Below are 17,858 nucleotides of genomic sequence, written 5' to 3' on the forward strand. Positions count from 1 at the left end.
TGAGAGAGGCTGGACTCTCTTCTACTCTGGAGTTGCACGCGGCGAGAGGCGTCGAGCTGGTGTGGGCTTGTTCATAGTTCCCCAACTCAGCCGCCATGTGGTGGAATTTTCTACAGTGAACGAGAGGGTCATTTCCCTGTGCCTTCGGGTCGGTGATAGGTCTCTCACTGTTGTTTCGGCCTATGGGCCAAATGGCAGTGCAGAGTACAAGGCCTTCTTGGAGTACCTGGGAGGGGTACTGTAGCGTGCTCCAACCGGGGACTCCATTGTTCTACTGGGGGACTCCAACGCTTACGTGGGTGACGACAGTGTTACCTGGAGGGGCGTGATTGGGAGGAACGGCCACCCCGTTCTGAACCCAAGTGATGTTCTGTTGTTCTTCTACTTCTGTGCTAGTCACGGTTTGTCCATAACGAACACCATGTTCAAGCATAAGGGTGTCCATCAGTGCACGTGGCACCAGGACACCCTAGGCCGGAGGTCAATGATCGACTTCATGGTTGTGTCATCTGACCTCCATATGTCTTGAACACTTGGGTGAAGAGAGGGGCTGAGCTGTCAACTGATCACCACCTGGTGGTGAGTTGGATCCACTCGCAGGGGAGGAAGCTGGACAGACTTGGCAGACCGAAACGTGTTGTGAGGGTCTGCTGGGAACGTCTGGTGTAACCCTCTGTCGGGGAGGTCTTCAACTCCCACCTCCGGGAGAGCTTTGACCAGATCCCGAGGGAGGCTGGGGACATTGAGTCCGAATGGACCTTGTTCTCCGCTTCCATTGTTGACACAGCTGTTCGAATCTGTGGCTGTAAGGTCTCCGGTGCCTGTCGTGGCAGCAATCCCCGAACCCAGTGGTGGACACCAGAAGTAAGGGATGCAGTCAAGCTGAAAAAGGAGTCCTATCGAAACTTGTTGGCCAGGGGAACTCGTGAGGCAGCCGACAAGTACCGGCAGGCCAAGCATGCTGCAGCGGTCACTGAAGCAAATGCTCGGGTCTGGGAAAAGTTAGGGGAGGCCATGGAGGAGGACTACCAGTCGGCCTCGAGGAAACCATCCGGCACCTCAGGAAGGGGAAGGAGCCTTCCACCAACACTGTTTACGGTGGAGGCGGGGAGCTGTTGACCTCGACTGGGGATTTCGTCGGGCAGTGGAAGGAATACTTTGAGGATCTCCTCAATCCCACTGACACGCCTTCCATAGAGAAAGCAGAGGCTGGGGACTCGGAGGTTGATCCATTCATCACCCGGGTCAAAGTCACTGAGGTAGTTAAGAAGCTCCCTGGTGGCAAGGCACCAGGGGTGGATGAGATCCGCCCTGAGTACCTCAAGTCTCTGGATGTTGCAGGGCTGTCTTGGCTGACACGTCTCTGCAACATTGCGTGGCAGTCGGGGACAGTGCCTCTGGACTGGCATACCGGGGTGGTGGTCCCTCTATTTAAAAAGGGGGACTGGAGGGTGTGTTCCAACTACCGGGGATCACACTCCTCAGCCTCCCTGGGAAAGTCTATTCCAGTGTACTGGAGAGGAGAATTCGGCCGATAGTCGAACCTCGGATTCAGGAGGAACAATGCGGTTTTCGTCCTGGCCGTGGAACACTGGACCAGCTCTATACCCTCCGCAGGGTGCTCGAAGGTTCATGAGAGTTTGCCCAACCAGTCCACATGTGTTTTGTGGACTTGGAGAAGGCATTCAACTGTGTCCCCCGTCGCATTCTGTGGGAGGTACTCCAGGAGTACGGGGTCGGGGGCCCTCTGCTAAGGGCTGTACGGTCCCTGAACGACCGGAGCAGGAGATTGGTTGGCATTGCCAGCAGTAAGTCAGACCTGTTCCCAGTGCATGTTGGACTCTGGCAGGGCTGCCCTTTGTCACCGGTTCTGTTCATTAATTTTATGGACAGAATTTCTAGGTGCAGTCATGGGCCGGAGGCGATCTGGTTTGGGAGCCACTGGATTTCATCCCTGCTTTTCGCGGATGATGTTGTCTTGTTGGCTCCTTCGAGCCAGGACCTCCAGCATGTCCTGGGGCGGTTTGCAGCCGAGTGCGAAGCCGCTTGGATGAGGATCAGCACCTCCAAGTCCTGGTTCTCGACCGGAAAAAGGTGGCTAGCTCCCTTCAGGTTGGGGGAGAGTTCCTGCCTCAAGTGGAGGAGTTCAAGTATCTTGGGGTCTTGTTCACGAGTGAGGGAAGGATGGAGCGTGAGATTGACAGGCAGATCGGTGCGGTGGCCACAGTAATGCGGTCGTTGTATCGGTCTGTCGTGGTGAAGAGAGAGCTGAGCCGAAAGGCGAAGCTCTCGATTTACCGGTCAATCTACGTTCCTACCCTCACCTATGGTCATGAACTCTGGGTCGTGACCGAAAGAATAAGATCCCAGATACAAGCGGCCGAAATGAGATTCCTTAACAGGGTGGCGGAGCGCTCCTTTAGAGATAGGGTGAGGAGCTCTGTCATGCGGGAGGAGCTTGGAGTAGAGCCGCTGTTCCTCCACATCGAGAGGAGGTGGCTTGGCAACTGTATCGGATGCCCCCTGGACGTCTCGCTCATGAGGTGTTCCAGGCATGCCCCACCGGGAGGAGGAGACCCCGAGGAAGACCCAGGACATGCTGGAGTGACTACGGCACCCAGCTGGCCTGTGAATGTCTTGGGATCCTCCCGGAGGAGCTGGAGGAAGTGTCCGGGGAGAGGGAAGTCTGGGTGTCCCTGCTCAGACAGCTGCCCCTGCGACCCGGCCCCGGATGCAGCGGAAGAAAATGGATGGATGGATATTCAGTGACCTTTTCTCATTGATTGGGGGCAAAAAGGTGAACCTAAAATTCACATGATGGTATGTTCTCAATCTCCTGTACACACTTTGGACACATTTACAGAAAAAATGTGTTCACTTCCAAAAATGGAGAGTTCTCCTGGTCCAGGTTTAGTTGTATGGGATTTTTTTTTTGAAGGAGACAGGGTTGGCCAAAGACATTCAGGTGAGGTTAATCTGGTTAATTAACCTGTAGATGTGCACTCTGCCTGTCACCCGATAACGGATAAGCATTTCCATGATGGGTGGATGTGTTGTATTTCATCAAAGTGTGCTAAAAGGGCATATATATTGTCTGCCGTACATTATTTCTCTCTTCATTTATGTACACTACGGTTTCAGCTTTGAAGTTTTTGATACAGTTGGTACAAGTGTATGAAAAAGTTTTTTATTTTTATTTTGATAAACAGCCTCTTATTAAAATAAAAATCTAAATCCTTCTGTTCTTTTTAATTTCAGACCTATTTTCAAGCTACCGTTTCTGTCTAAAGTAAACTCTCCTTGTGCTCTTAGACAGGCCTGCCGTGTGTCCTTGCCTTGCCCAGGACAAAATTACCCCCCCATGCGCCTTTACAGGATCAGTAAAGGTGCACACTAATGCGCATAACCAAGTGTTATTAGAGATTGAATACAATGTAATTGTATACTAAGCTCAGAGTAAGATTTTGGCATTTTCAGCTTGAATCTCAACAGTATCATGGCATCAGTGTTACACGTTGGTGGTGGTTGAGGAGAGTTTCCCCCCCTCACTGTGAAGTGCTTTGAGTGCGCAGCTTGGAAACGAGCTAAATTAATGGACTGATTTTTTTTCCTTTTTTCTCTTTCTTTCTTTTTGTTATGGTAAGCAGCCAAATAATTCTCTTCTTTGTCCTTTTCTTCTTTCTTGCAATAGGCATGTAAGCATGTATTACAAGAGAATAGAAAAAAAGGCAGGCCTGCTCCTAGATGTGACAGCTGCCTTCGACACCGTGGATCACAGGACCCTTTTGTTACACTTGTAATGAGATGGTTCCAGTCTTACCTGTCTGATCAGACTTTCGCAGTTCACTTAGGGGAATTCTCTTCAACCATGACCCCTCTCACCTGTGTGGTCCCTCAAGGCTCCATTTTGGGTGGGTACTATTCAATTTTTACTCTACTTGCTGCCCCTTGGATGAATCTTAGCCAAACATAATATTTCCTCCCACTTTTTTGCGGATGATGTTCAAATTTATCTCCCTCAAAAATGAAAGTCAAAGGATTCAATACTGGACTGCTTGGAGGATCACAAAACATGGACGGACATCAATTTCCTTAACCTAAATGAAAGTAAAACCAAGATCAATATGTTCAGACATGATTCGACAAATTATCTCGCTACCATTCTGGGCCCGCTAATTGTTATGTTAACACCCGCTCTTCTGTCAAGAACATTGGTGTCGTTTTTGACAGTACCTTTACATTTGATAAACAAATTAGTGAAAACTTTTTTTTTCCAGTTATGACTTCTTGCCAAGATAAAGGCCTATCTTTCTCCCAAGACCTGGAGAGTGTAATTCAAACTTTCATCACCACGCGGCTGGATTACTGAAGTCTAGACATTGGTATCGACCAATCGTCACTTAGATGCTTCCAACTTGTACAAAATGCAGCTGCGTGTCTCCTTACTGGAAAACAAAAGCGGGACCACCTTACACCAGTTTTGGCCTCACTCCACTGGCTTCCTGTCCGCTTCAGTATTGATTTCAAAGTTTTGTTGTTTGTCCTGAATGGGCTGGCACCTCTATCTTTTTATGGTGAGCTGAGAATAATTTTTTTCAACTAAATGTTTATTCAGTATCCTGAAATGTTTTGGAGCACTGATGATGACAGGATTGAAGGGTTGTTTAATTTCAATGTTTTTAAGTTAGCCTCTTTTGTTGCAAAAGCCTGGAAGAAACGTCAGGATGGTTTATTTTGTTAGTATTAGTATTGTTAAGCATCTACTTTTGGTTTCTGGTCTTTTTGTTGTCTAATATTGGTGTCTTGTAAGCCCTTGTGGGCAGGGCATATTGATAATGAATGGCACAATAATACATTTAATCAATCAATCAATCTATACTTGGCTGAACTTTTAATTCCTCACATTTCAGCTACAGTAGAGCACTGGGGTTGGCAGATCTAATGTTGCTGGATGTCCCCAGGACGAGGCTCAAAACAAGAAGTGACCGAGCCTTTGTGGCAGCTGCTCTGGAATGGCCTACCTTTGCACATTAGATCTGCCCAGACCCTAGGGGTTTTAAATCCTTAGTGAAGACCCATCTTTCTCCCTGGCTTTTAATTCTGGCTGAGCAAGGCACCCCTATTATTGTGTTTTTTTGTGTTGTCTTTATTGTATTGTATTATGTTTTACTACTACTATTAATTGTCCTGTACAACACTATGGTTGACCATTGGTTGTTTTAAACATGCTCACCCCAAATTTAACCCCACATTAACAATGGCATAACAAAGACAAAAACAGCAAATAAACAAAATATATATTTTTGCTTGATAACTGAATTATGCAATCAAAAAACAGATCTGAGAGCAAAGGAGTTTGATATTTTTACCTGAGGATCTATGATGAGTTCCTTGGTTTCCTTCTCTCCCGCAGTCAGACTGCTGGTATCAAACTTTAAGGGGAAGATCAGGTCGTCAGTCTTCAGCTGGTCCTTGTCATACAGGTTTATCTCCAGAGGGTTCTGGGAATATGACAGCCTTAAGAGACATGTGCGCTAGCGTGTCACACAGTTTGCAACAGCTTGTCAGGCTAAAGAACAAAATGTCTCCACAAAAACCGACATTAGAACCGACCAAACCTGAACCACTAGGTGACTGTTCCAGAGAGTCTGGGAGGCTGAAGCACACTCATGAGGAGATGAACAGATTGTAGCCAGGGGGAGAAGGCATCATGGTCATGCTCCGCTCAAACTGATTTGTTTTCAGATTCAAAGACCTTTGACCTTATGACATAGAAAACTAAAACTCCACTACGTGTCATTTTTTAAAATACACAAGGGAAAAAAGGAAAAACAAAGCAAAAGGGAAAACAGCAGTCTGCTGCAAAACTTTAAATGTGTCCCAGAAAGTTTGGGACTGAGCCAAAACTAAGCCCCTCCCACCAACCGGAGCAAATGTCTCATTTTACAGCGAGAGAGTAACTGAAATATGTTTCTTAAAACATTTATTTGAGAAATGGATAATGCAGCAGCAGAGATATTATTTGATCTAGTTTGACAGTTTCAACATTAGAGTTCAGCAGCAGTGATTGACAGCTGACTCCTCGGCTCTGATTGCTGGTTTTCTTTCGGCCACATTGATTCTTGTCAATGTCGAGGGGAGACAGAGGGTGACATAGCAGTCTGCTTCAGACCCTGGTGTTGGAAGTGAGGAAAGGATTCATCCATATGATTTATCGGATAAAAAGCTCCACATCAAATGATTAGCAGAATGTGATGGCATACAAAGTGAACTGTTGTTGAGTCCGAAATGGAGGAAACACATACCGTCTCCATGACTGTTGTCACCCAGAGCAAAATGTAAATTCATCTGACATGTTCAAACAGGCCAGAAATATGTGTCTTGCTGTCGGCTCTCGTTAGACAGTGGAGGTGGAGGAGAAGCTGGTGGAAACACGGCATCAGCACGACTCTATATGTGATCTCATCCCAGACACAAAGCACAACCATGTGGATGGAACAGTAGTAACATCCTGTAGTGTGTGAGTGACGCCCCGTTGTTATTAGATCCTGTAGTGTGTGCGTGTTCGTGATGAGAGACAAGACCACCGCTGGAGATGTGTGTGATGCAACCCAGAGATGGACAGAGTACTCGACCCCAGTACTTGAGTAAGAGTACAAATACTACTGGTCAAATTTTACTCCGTTACAAGTAAAAGTAGCTCAGTCGACATGGTACTCGAGTAAGAGTAAAAAAGTACTTGCTTTTAAAGGTACTTAAGTATCCAAAAGTACATGCTTTTAAATTTACTTTAAGTAAAAGTAAGAGTAAGAGTAGATTTCAAATAAAATGAATGGTTCTAGGCTTAATAAATATTTGTGTAAAAAAGTCTCTGGGGGTTCATGTCTTCCTGCACCACCAGTAAATACCAACCACTGCTATGCGCTATACAGTCACACAAGATAAGTAAAATATAATACAATACATATACCTTTAACTAGTATGACTAGATTAACATAATGTATCTTACGGTGTAATATTGCCAAGGAAACTGCACTGTCGTAGCCATGTTCGATGCAGCATCGAACATAGCTCTAACATTTTCTGAAAGTTCCTCCGGATCATTATCACACTCAGTCTGAGACTCAGCAATTGTCGTGGTTTTGTGTTGACAAACACAGTCGAGAGCGTGGCTACTTTGGCGGTATCCTTATGGGGAGGGATTACGTATTTCCGCTTTTACGTAGATCCCAGTGGAGAGCATGCACTGTGATAGGTTTCCTTCTTAGACAAACACAGCTTGTGTCCAATAGTATAAAAAAAAAAAGAAAGAAAGAAAAAAAAGAGCAGACCTGAAAGTAACGAGTACTTTTCAGCCTTTCTAGAAATTAACTTGAGTAAAAGTAAAAGTATTTGTCTTGGAAATGTATTCAAGTAAGAGTAATAAGTACCAAAGAAATCTAATACTCAAGTAAAGTACAAATCCTCTGGATATGTAGAATTCATATATCATGTCAAAATGTGTAAATAGGCTGCTGTCAGAGAGACAGAGAGCACATTTTACTGCGTGTCTCCACAGGTGCTGGCTCGCCCCGACGCTCTCGCCAAGGGGGGTTTTCAAGCTTGCAGGAACATCAAACTCATTTCTTATCATCCACAAAATCAATGTATCTGTCATGACTGTGGGTTTTGTCGTTTTGGTTTCTGGGGTTTTTGTAGTCATTCTGTCTTGTCTTGTCACTTGTTTTTCTTGTCTTGTCCATTTTCATGACTGTAGGTTTTTGTATTTACTTATTATTTATTTATTTAAATCATGTTTCAAATTTGAAAGAAACGAAACTAAAACCACAAATGAAATGTAAATACAGCAAACAGCGGTCAAACAGGAAGGAGGAGCTGCTGGACCTGAAGCCGGTCAGTGAACCAGCTGTTTATAAAACCAACATGTGGAGAAGTGGACGACACGTTTTTTGTAGTCCATTATTGTAGTTTCTCCAGCGCAGACGCATGTCAAATCACCGGTGCCGATCATCAGCTGTCAATCATCAGCAGCATTATAATGATGTAGCTTAGTGACCTTTTCCCCTGAAGTCAAGGAATAGGAGTTAGGACCTTATTTTTTGACTATTCGACTGCACCATGTGTCTTCCCTTCACTCCTTGTCCGGTCATTGTATCTGTCTGCCTCTTGACCACGTCTGCTCCTGCTCATGTTCCTGCCTGATTCACGTCCCTTTGTGGTATGTTTTGGTTTTCAGTTTTTCATGTTTAATTTGAACTTTGCCTTTTTCTTTGCACTTTGTCCTGCCTTTTTGTTGCTATCCCTTGCTGTTTTTTGCTACTTTGTCTTTTGTCCCCTTTGACTGTTTTTTTTTTTTTTTGTACCTGACTCCCTGAATTTTGGGTTTAGCTTAAATAAAGCTCGCTTTTTGTTTCTCCCCATCTCACCCCCGTGTCTGAGTATTCGTGTCCTCCCTCCATTGATTTCCATAGTTTCCCCTTTTACCCGATCGTGACAGTATCGGCCCTACTATACTCAAGGCACAATTCAGTTTGAAACATTTTGTCAATATTACAATTTCCTTATTTCAACTGTAAATTAGCCAGAACTAATATTTTTCTGATGTAGAACTTTATAAGGGCAAACGATTCCTCTGTTATTGTGAAGGTTTGGTATGAAGTGAAAAAGTGAGACAAGGGAACACGTGGGAATGAGGAACATACTTCAGGGTGAACCGGTTCATTCAGAGCAAAGTGATGGCGGTACGTACAGTAATCTGGGGAGGGGATGTTTTCTGCTCGCAGCACAGTGACAATCAGTGTCCAGGAGGTGGCAGCATCCTTCTGCTGAATAAAGCAGAACATGAAATCAGGAGAACATAATTGAAGAAGACACAAAATGTTTATGTATTCCATGTCTCCTGGGACCTTTTCACCCGCTCTTACCCCTAGGGCACAGACACTCTGTAAGCCCAATTTTCACTTGCAAATTCCCATGTGAGTTATGATGCAAAGTGGCTAAAGTCAACCGAACAGAACATTTGCATGAGGTGGTTTAATTTGGATTTTCATCGAACAATTAGAAAAACTGTCTATGTGATCTATCTATCTAACTCTGAATAACAGTTAGTGATGAACGATTCCAAGTTTTCATAAGATCTTGTCGTCTCCCTGTAACATAAAACATGCATACATGTGCAGTCAAAGCATATTGCAGACTGTAAACACGCCTGGCAAAGATAATGGTAATAATAATAATAATAATAACAACAACAATTATAATAATAATAATAATAATAATAATAATATTACTCATATAATACCGTTTAATATGGGTTAAAATGGCCTTTGCATCAACAGGGAGAAAAAAAGAAATACAATTTCAATTAAAATGATTGATTTCTCTTTCTTGTGTGTGTGTGTGTGTGTGTGTGTGTGTGTGTGTGTGTGTGTGTGTGTGTGTGTGTGTGTGTGTGTGTGTGTGTGTGTGTGTGTGTGTGTGTGTGTTTGTTTTTACCAATCCTGATGTGTTCTAACTTTGGTGCGTTTATGATGAGACCCTCAAAAATATGACTGAATATTGGACTCTAAATGGACCATAATGTACTAAATGAACATCATGCTGGATTGAAGAAGACTTGAAACTAGTGATTGAGACCAAGATCAAGAGAAGTAGGACCATTTTCTCATAGACTTCTATACAACCAGACTTATTTTTGCAAGCAGAGGAGTCGCCTCCCAATGGCCAGTCGAGATAATGCAAGATTAAGGCACTAAGGCGTGAAGTGCAAAAGCCTTTTGTTTGAAAATAATAAATAAATGAAATGCTACTTTACAAGCACATTGACTTGATTTTTATGTAAATGGCTCAACCAATAAATACAGCCTGCTGTTGGTTTTCATATTTCACTTACGAGGGGAAGTTTTAAACAGTGTAGAGAGGCAAAGTTACACTTGTCCATCTTACACTCAAACAAATGCACCATTCTCCATGCAAACACTACATATACCTGACATTATGTTGCTTACACTGTAAGTTATTTGCAATATAATATCCACAGTAAAGATCAGTCAACTTCTGTGGACTAAATTAATATATTGCCTTGGAATGAGATGGAAACATATCGCATTAAAGGACAGCACAGATAAACTATTGTCAAACTCAAACCTTATAGCAACATTAGTCTTTTCTACTCACCGTTGCCATTGGGCTTTCTCACAGTTTCACCGGTTGCACTGCCGTCTGGATGAGGAGGCGACTATCTGGACTGAAGGCTGTTCATAAGCTATTTAAATATGATGAACATTTCCATATGACTTGAAAATCATTAACACATGCAAGGAATTATCATGAAACAGCTCTTGGATTTCCATAAACGGCTGAAACAAATTACAGATGGAAGTCAAGTTAGAATGGCAGACACTTCACCACATTCAAAATCCTTTACCTATATTCAGTGTAAACGGTGAGAGTCCACATCTTCACATGGGTCGTACATGAATGTGGGTCCTGGTCTGGTTGGCTGAAAGGGGTCTCTCTCTCTTCATGTATGTAGCTGCTTCAGGGCGCCTCAACAAAATGCCTAGATAAAATAACTCTACAGCCTCACTCTGCCATATACTGTATCTGTCTACATATTTATCCTGTTGTGTTTGTCCATATGTGTATTAAATGTCGGTGTGCTGCTCATAAACTGTGCGGTGAAGTGGAAAAGAATTTCCCCTTGGGGACAATAAAGTCTAAAGTCTAAAGTCTAAAGTTTAAAGTCTTAGTTCCTCTGGACCTTAGGCTAACCCGTGAATAACTTTTAAATAATATTTGAAAGCAAAATACCTCAGCTCAACAATATTCATCGCAACATGCCCTGAAGTGCCTTCCCTTAAAGGTCATATTGATATCATTTATATTAAACAAATAATAAAAAAACAAACATCCACAGAGCTTTTAGAAAGGTGCAGAATCAAAGTATCTCTTCTCGTGAAAAACATTTTTTGATTGTGAATTAATAATTTTGAAGAATTTTGACGGGTCCGTAATGAATGTTTTGTTTACCTCTGTGTAGATGTGTGACATGTGGCTGTGGCTTCTAGCAAGGCTTGTGAGCCAATAGAATAACAACGTTGGTATCACATGGTATCTCTGTAGTCAGGGGTTAAGAGTCTTTGGGGTTGCCAGTTAGTCTGGAAAAAACTAACGTAAAAATGAGTTTGACGGAAAGCGGGCAGCATTGCAAAGTGACCCAAATGTACATATTGCAAAATGAATTCATACCAGGAAAGATTCATCACTTGAAATGACTGAGTCTGTCTGAGTGTCACTCCACTCCACCATGAAAACACAGGTTGTGCAAAGAACTGGCAACCCATTGAGGGCCCATGCATCGAGCAACAGCTGTGTTGTGATGTGGATGCAATGAAAGGGGGGAGTGCGACATCTAGTGGCTGGATGTTATCAATGTTTTCAACAGCACCTTTAAAGTGATGGTTCGGAGTAAAATGCTCCCTAGGTCATTTCCACCATGACATCCAGCCGAATACCCCCTCAGAAGCATTTTTAGCGATGGTCAGCAGTGGTCAAGATAGGGCGATCAGCCGAATGGCTTAGTAATAGCGCAATGGTACATGATGTATATCTCGTAAATTACCCCACTAATAATGCATGGAATGTTACCAAACTTCTGCAGTAGTACACATAGGGTCTGTACTCACAAAACGAGGCATTTGAAAGTTTGTAAGTACATCAGGAGTTTATTTAAATGAACACTTGCCTGATAGCTTCTATCCTTGGCTACTACGCTAACTAACGCTACCGCAGCGCAGACGCTACTTCCGTGTTTACCCATGCTTCTTCTTCTTCTTCCGTGACGCGAGTTTCACGCAAGAGTATGAAAAAGTTTCGCTTAATTATTTTTAATAAATGCTACTATTATCAGGTCGACAAGTGTTGACATGATAATACAAGCATTTCGCGTCACGGAAACTGCTGGGTAAACGCCGACTGCCATTAAACACCAACGAAGAAGAAGAAGAAGCTGGGTAAACACGGAAGTGCCGTCAACGCAACAGCGGTAGCTTTAGCAGTAGAAGCTATCAGGCAAGTGTTCATTTAAATAAACTCCTGATGTACTTACAAACTTTAAAATGCCTGGTTTTGTGAGTACGGACCCTATGTGTACTACTGCAGAAGTTTGGTAACATTCCATGCATTATTAGTGGGGAAATTTACGAGATATACACTATGCACCATCGCGCTATTACTAAGCCATTCGGCTGATCGCCTTATCTTGACCAATGCTGACCATCGCTAAAAATGCTTCCGAGGGGGTATTTGGCTGGATGTCATGGTGGAAATTACCTAGGGTGCATTTTACTCCAAACCATCACTTTAACTGCTCAACAGGAACGGTGCAGTTGAAACGTGTGTTCAGAAGACAACCTGCTTCTGTCAGTCCACTCACTGTTTGACCCGAACACAGTTACTGTGGTGAGTAAAGTAGCACTCTTCTAGCTCCTTGCTGCAGCTCTGTCTGGGCTCATATGCCATCTAAGTACACTTAAGGCCCCTGCGGCCACTAGAGGGCGCCCAGGAACGCTTGAAAAGTCCTGGAAAACATGGGACACGTTGGGAAGTTGTTCTCTAAGCAGTTTCTTCTTGTCTACATTGAATTGTGCATCGGAAACCAACGTTGATTGTATCTCATACAAGCTTGTTTATCTCACCGCTTCCAACAAAGTCCAATCAGAGACAGAGAACTTTTGGCCAATGGGATGCAGCCAAGGGAACATGTGATCCTTGTGCCGAGAAAGTGTGCTTGTTATTGAGGTCGGCTATGCTGGAATGAGACTCTTGAACTTGATATTAGCGGCTAGCTCCACTTATTTAAACTGGAAGCAGCCAACAAGAACGACAAGTGAACCAAGAACCTGCTTCTAGCTTCGGACGCAGACTTGATTTAATATCTGCACATTTGAATGTATTTTATCAGACTAATACACTCATTTTAGATCAAATAAACAACGTGGGGGTTTTCACAAGGTTGAAACCTAAACTTAACAGTCTCTTGAGTGTTTTTACACCGTTTCAACATGAACGGAGGTTAAAGCAGGGAGGCTGAGCTCTACTAAAGTAACACTGATACACGATACAAGATGTGTTGAAGACTAAATCTCTGCTGATGGAGAGAAGTCAGAACTAGACTGGTGGTCCTTTAATAACGTGTTAATTAAGAAATAAAGTTATGCACTGCGGAGGTCACTGAACCAGACAGTTTAGATGGATAAACAGATAGACAGGGAAGACTTTCTGTTCTGTCCTTCTCTTCAGCACAGCTTCACTGGTCTCTGGTTTTTAATCACTTTATGAAAGGACCATACAGTGTTACATGTCATCTCCATCAACAACATCGGCCTCCTAGCTTACATAAACCTCTACCACGTTTACTCAAGTTGCTTTACTTTTTTGAGTTTGTTATTTACCTTTTGTCATTCCATCCTGAAAACCTTGTTAAATCGTCCTTCTAGCTCAAATTCCAGTTAGAAATTTTTCCAGACGTAATAACATTCAGTCGAATGGCTCTCTTGGCTCTGTTGTGATTGACAGCTCAGAGGGCGGAACCAACCAAAGGAGGTCAATGATTGGGTGAAAGTGAGACCTCTGGCTTCCGTCAGATGCACATGTGATTTGATATCAATGCCCAAATTTGAATGTCTTTTAATTTGAGGAATACAGTCATTTTAGATGAAATAAGTATTTTCACACGGTTGAGTTATGATATGAAAATACTTATTTGACTTAACGGTCTCTCAACTTGAATGCCAGTGAACGGAGGTTAAAACAGGGATGCTGAGCTCCACTCAAGTAAACACTGGATCATTCATGTCCCTTTAACGCTGCCACTAACTTCACTTCTTCCCCGGAGTCTTTGTGCTTCCTCGCCTTGCGGGTGTGTCTGGACCGCCTGGTCGTTATCCCTGCCGCTATTATTAGTTAGTCATATTTCTATTATTATTACTTCTATTATTCCTGTCAAATCGAAGTGGAAGCTCAGAGGGACAGAGTCTTTCGTTGCCTTTGCACGTTGACAGGCCCCTTCACGGCCCATTTTTAAAAATGATCTTAAAACCCACCTGTACTCCTCGGCTTTAACCCAGCTGGAGACTTTCTTCTTGTTTTATTTTCTTCATTGTATTTGTTGTTTTACATCTTGTATTATTTTATTTATTTTTGGATTGACTATGTTGTAACTATTAGGCTATGTTGTTTATTCTGTACACATGACATCTTTTGTACTTCTGTCTATCCTGGAGAGGGATCCCTCCTCAGTGTCTCTCCCTCACGTTTCTTCCTTTTTCCCCTGTTTAAGGGGTTTTAAGGGAGTTTTCCTTTCAAAAGATCTAAGACGGTGACGGCTCAAATGCCGAACTCCAGCTTCTAAACCGTAGACCACAAACCAACGGGTGACGTCACCATGATTACCTCCACTTCTTATAGTGTGTTTAAGTCACAGCTTTACAGTCTGTGACTTAAACGCCTGAATAAAATAGGAAATGGCTTCAAGTCATTATAACAATTCTAATAATAATTATTATTTGAATCCATCAATCCATCCATTGTCTATCGCTTATCCTGTATTCAGGGTCACGGGGGGGCTGGAGCCGATCCCAGCTGTCATTGGGCGAAGGCAGGGTACACCCTGGACAGGACGCCAGTCTATCACAGGGCTATTATTATTTGAATTATTATTAAAATCAGTCAAGTTGGTTTAAATGAACAGAAACGTCTATTAATGTGCACCGCCACTGTAACTTCAAACTGTTAAAAACAAACATTATGCATTATGGGAAAAGTAGGATCCAGTGTTTTAGAGGTCAGAAACCCCTCAGCAGTCATCTTTTGCAAGTCTAAACGTGTGAATATCTGAATACATTTCCATGTGTGACTCAGTCTCACTGAAAGGAAACGTCTGCTTGGTTTATGTTGTTCAGTTGTAGATATATTTAGTTGATATGTCCATTTTTTTTAATGAAATATCACAATGAGACATTCTTACACCACACACTGGCATGTGACGTTCATCGAGCTGCAGTGCCCAGCACCCACCACTAGAGGGTAGTAGGGGTGCAGTGGAAGCAGGCTGCAGGCCTGAAGGCTTCCCTCATGGAGGCATTAGATCAGGGCTGATACACAGAAGCCGACAGGCTGAATTAGCTGCCTAGTCGGCTGTTTAAGTTACTAATTAAACAGAAATAGTAGCAAATAGTAAAACACAAAGACCGACAATCTGATTATTTGCAGCATTCAGTCCTGAGGTTTTTCTTTTTTAAAGTCCTTGAGATGTGCCTTTCTACGGTAGAATGTTTAATGTTTTAATTGGATAATATAACTTTAATTAAAAAAATAGAATATTAAATACCACAAAATATTTTTTTAAATATAAATTCTGGGGATAATTATTAAAAGCCTTTTTCTCTTCGAAGTAACGTTTCACATTTCAACAAATACAACAAGAATACACAAATGTGCATGCATGTTTTTATTTTAGCTGCATGATTTAAAAAAAATGTTTTCAATAAAATGTAATAAAATAGACAGACTTTGTGCTCAGCTTCTTTTATAATATCAATGTGAAAATATTTCCAAAAGAGATGATCACAGATTATATTTATCTAATAGGCCTATTTCATCTGACAGACCTTTAATGTAATTGTTCAAGATAATGAGTTGAAATGTGTCGATCAGCCTGCAGACTTGTGTTTTATTAAACCTTGCTGAAGTCACCCTCCCTAAGAATGCTGGGAAAGTTTTCACCTTAAACACAAGTCAATCAAACACTGGACTGTGTTCGTGTTCAGGCCGACATGAAGGGAATAACTCGCTCATCTCGTCTCCACACGTGTGTCTATGTAGGCTGACAATACGTCCTCAGTGAGGCTGACAAAGCAAATCAAATAAAGATAAAATAAATAAATCACTGCTTAAAACGTCTCATATTCTATTAAAGGATATGGAATTTTACTAAATGAATAACTGCTGATGCTTCATGTTTTTAAAAGACATTTTTAAATCCGTTGGATTATCTGAATAATACTTTATCACACACAAAAAACACAAAAGTTGCCATTTTGGCACAGGAATGTATGAGGCCACAAAGCATAGTGACGAGGAGAGCATCTCAATCACGAGCAGAAGACTCCCAGTTCTTACTGGGAAGGTCCCGGTTACCCGTCTGGGTCTCCCCCCGACGGCTCGGCAGCAAGACGCGGACGTTTGCAGCAACGCGCCCGGCTCTCCGTCACCACCACGGGCCATTCTTCCCCCGACACCGGACCTTTAAAGACAGCAAAGGCTCCCATTCAAAGCACACCTGGCCAAGTTTGAAAACACGACTAGAGGATTTTAATTAGACGCAATTAGAGGTGGCGGCCATGCAGAGAGCAGGACGCGGCCCCTGCTTTTACACTGGAGGGGGAAGATGCTCTAATTAGACCGCAGGCTACTTTTATTCATGCGACCTGTGGAAACCCAGCGCAAGCTGTTTAACGTCACCACGCCGACGACTCTAATTGGGATCCGTTTGAACGCGCTGTGCATGTTGACATAAACACACAGCATTAGATTCATGCAGCCCGATGCGATAAGCAAACGGCAACAGGTGACAGGAGAGGAGGAACCAGTGCAAGCCCACCTGCACGTGAACATCAAGACGTCTGCGACCACATTAGTCTGCTCATTATTCCTTTACCACCAGAATGAGTTTGTCTCTTAACACAGCCACACTTTGGCCTATAGCTCCAGTCTTTCTGGGCAAAACTTCCATTCTCTGTTCAGAGTCTTGGAAAAAGAATATAACAGTGTCATGTAATGTATCCCTGCTTCCAACGAAGCCCCTTTGAGGACCTCCAGAATCCCCTCAAGGACTCCTATTGGACCCCCACAATGGGCACCAGCGCTTTAAAAGGGCATTCAGAGTTCTTCTTCCTGTCACAAATTAGCTATCAACACTTTTCATACAGCCCAATTTCATATGCCATTTGAATCACTTAGACCAAACTGGCCATCACATATGAATCATTTTCTTGGCAGCTGCTGCAGCTTCTTTTAAAGCCTGCAGGCCCCCTGCTGTTGTAGCCTACCATCCTCTGGAGGGAAAAACAACAAGAAGAATGGAATGATGGCCCTATTATAGCCTCATGTGAGAGGAGAGTGTCCAGGAGGAGGCTGGGGCTCAGCTTCATTGGCTGAAAGCTGCACCTTGTTAGCATTTAGCGTCTTAAAATGTGTCCCCCTTTTTTGTTGACAGGTCTGAATGGGTTTTAGCTCCTTCTAAAGTGTTGCTGCAGGCCGGCACCGTCTAGGACTCACAGGACTCTTAGTTGTCATAATTGTTGTGTTTTCTGGGTGAGTTTGTGAAAGTGAACGTGCGGCGCTGGATTCAGCCAACAGACAGGAGAGGCAGATAACAAAGGGACGGCCGTCTCCTCGGCATGCAGGCGGTGGCGGCAGGAACTTTGTGTGACCTGACCTGACCTACACTACTGGTAAAGCAAAGAACACAACATGACACGTCAAAGCATATGATGATAGAATACATGTTCAAAAACTCTGCTTGTCCAGAGTAAGGATTTAATTAGCCTACTTCATTGAGCAAAATGAATATGTATTATTATTTATTATCGTGATGGCACTTTATTTCATATTTTGTGATGGAGATTTGAGAGTCGGTCAGTATTGTTTATCTATAATCATTGCATTGTATTTTGGTGCTACAGCAGCAACTAGAAGGCCTAATAACTGTGTGTTAATAAGTGTATGTCCATAGTCTGGTCACGTTTGAACAGTTAGACTCTTGTTTTAGCTAAATGACTTGTGACTGACCGGAA

General features: G+C 43.0%; 1 protein-coding gene across 5 annotated transcripts in view; it reads right to left on the reverse strand.

Annotated features, from left to right (window-relative positions):
• The window catches only part of LOC311021192 (cytosolic phospholipase A2 zeta-like), a 37,786-nt gene extending 31,927 nt beyond the window's left edge, over positions 1–5,859 (reverse strand). For 4 of the 5 annotated variants that reach the window (XM_084021624.1, XM_084021623.1, XM_084021620.1 and 1 more), the window contains exon 1: positions 5,370–5,859. The gene's annotated coding sequence lies outside the window, so the exon portion shown is untranslated. The remainder of the gene's footprint in view (positions 1–5,369) is intronic. The other variant, XM_084021621.1, reaches the window with a different exon arrangement.
• Positions 5,860–17,858: the final 11,999 nt, after the last annotated feature.

Source organism: Eutrigla gurnardus, assembly GCF_963514095.1.
Source record: "Eutrigla gurnardus genome assembly, chromosome: 11".
Lineage (NCBI taxonomy): Eukaryota > Metazoa > Chordata > Actinopteri > Perciformes > Triglidae > Eutrigla > Eutrigla gurnardus.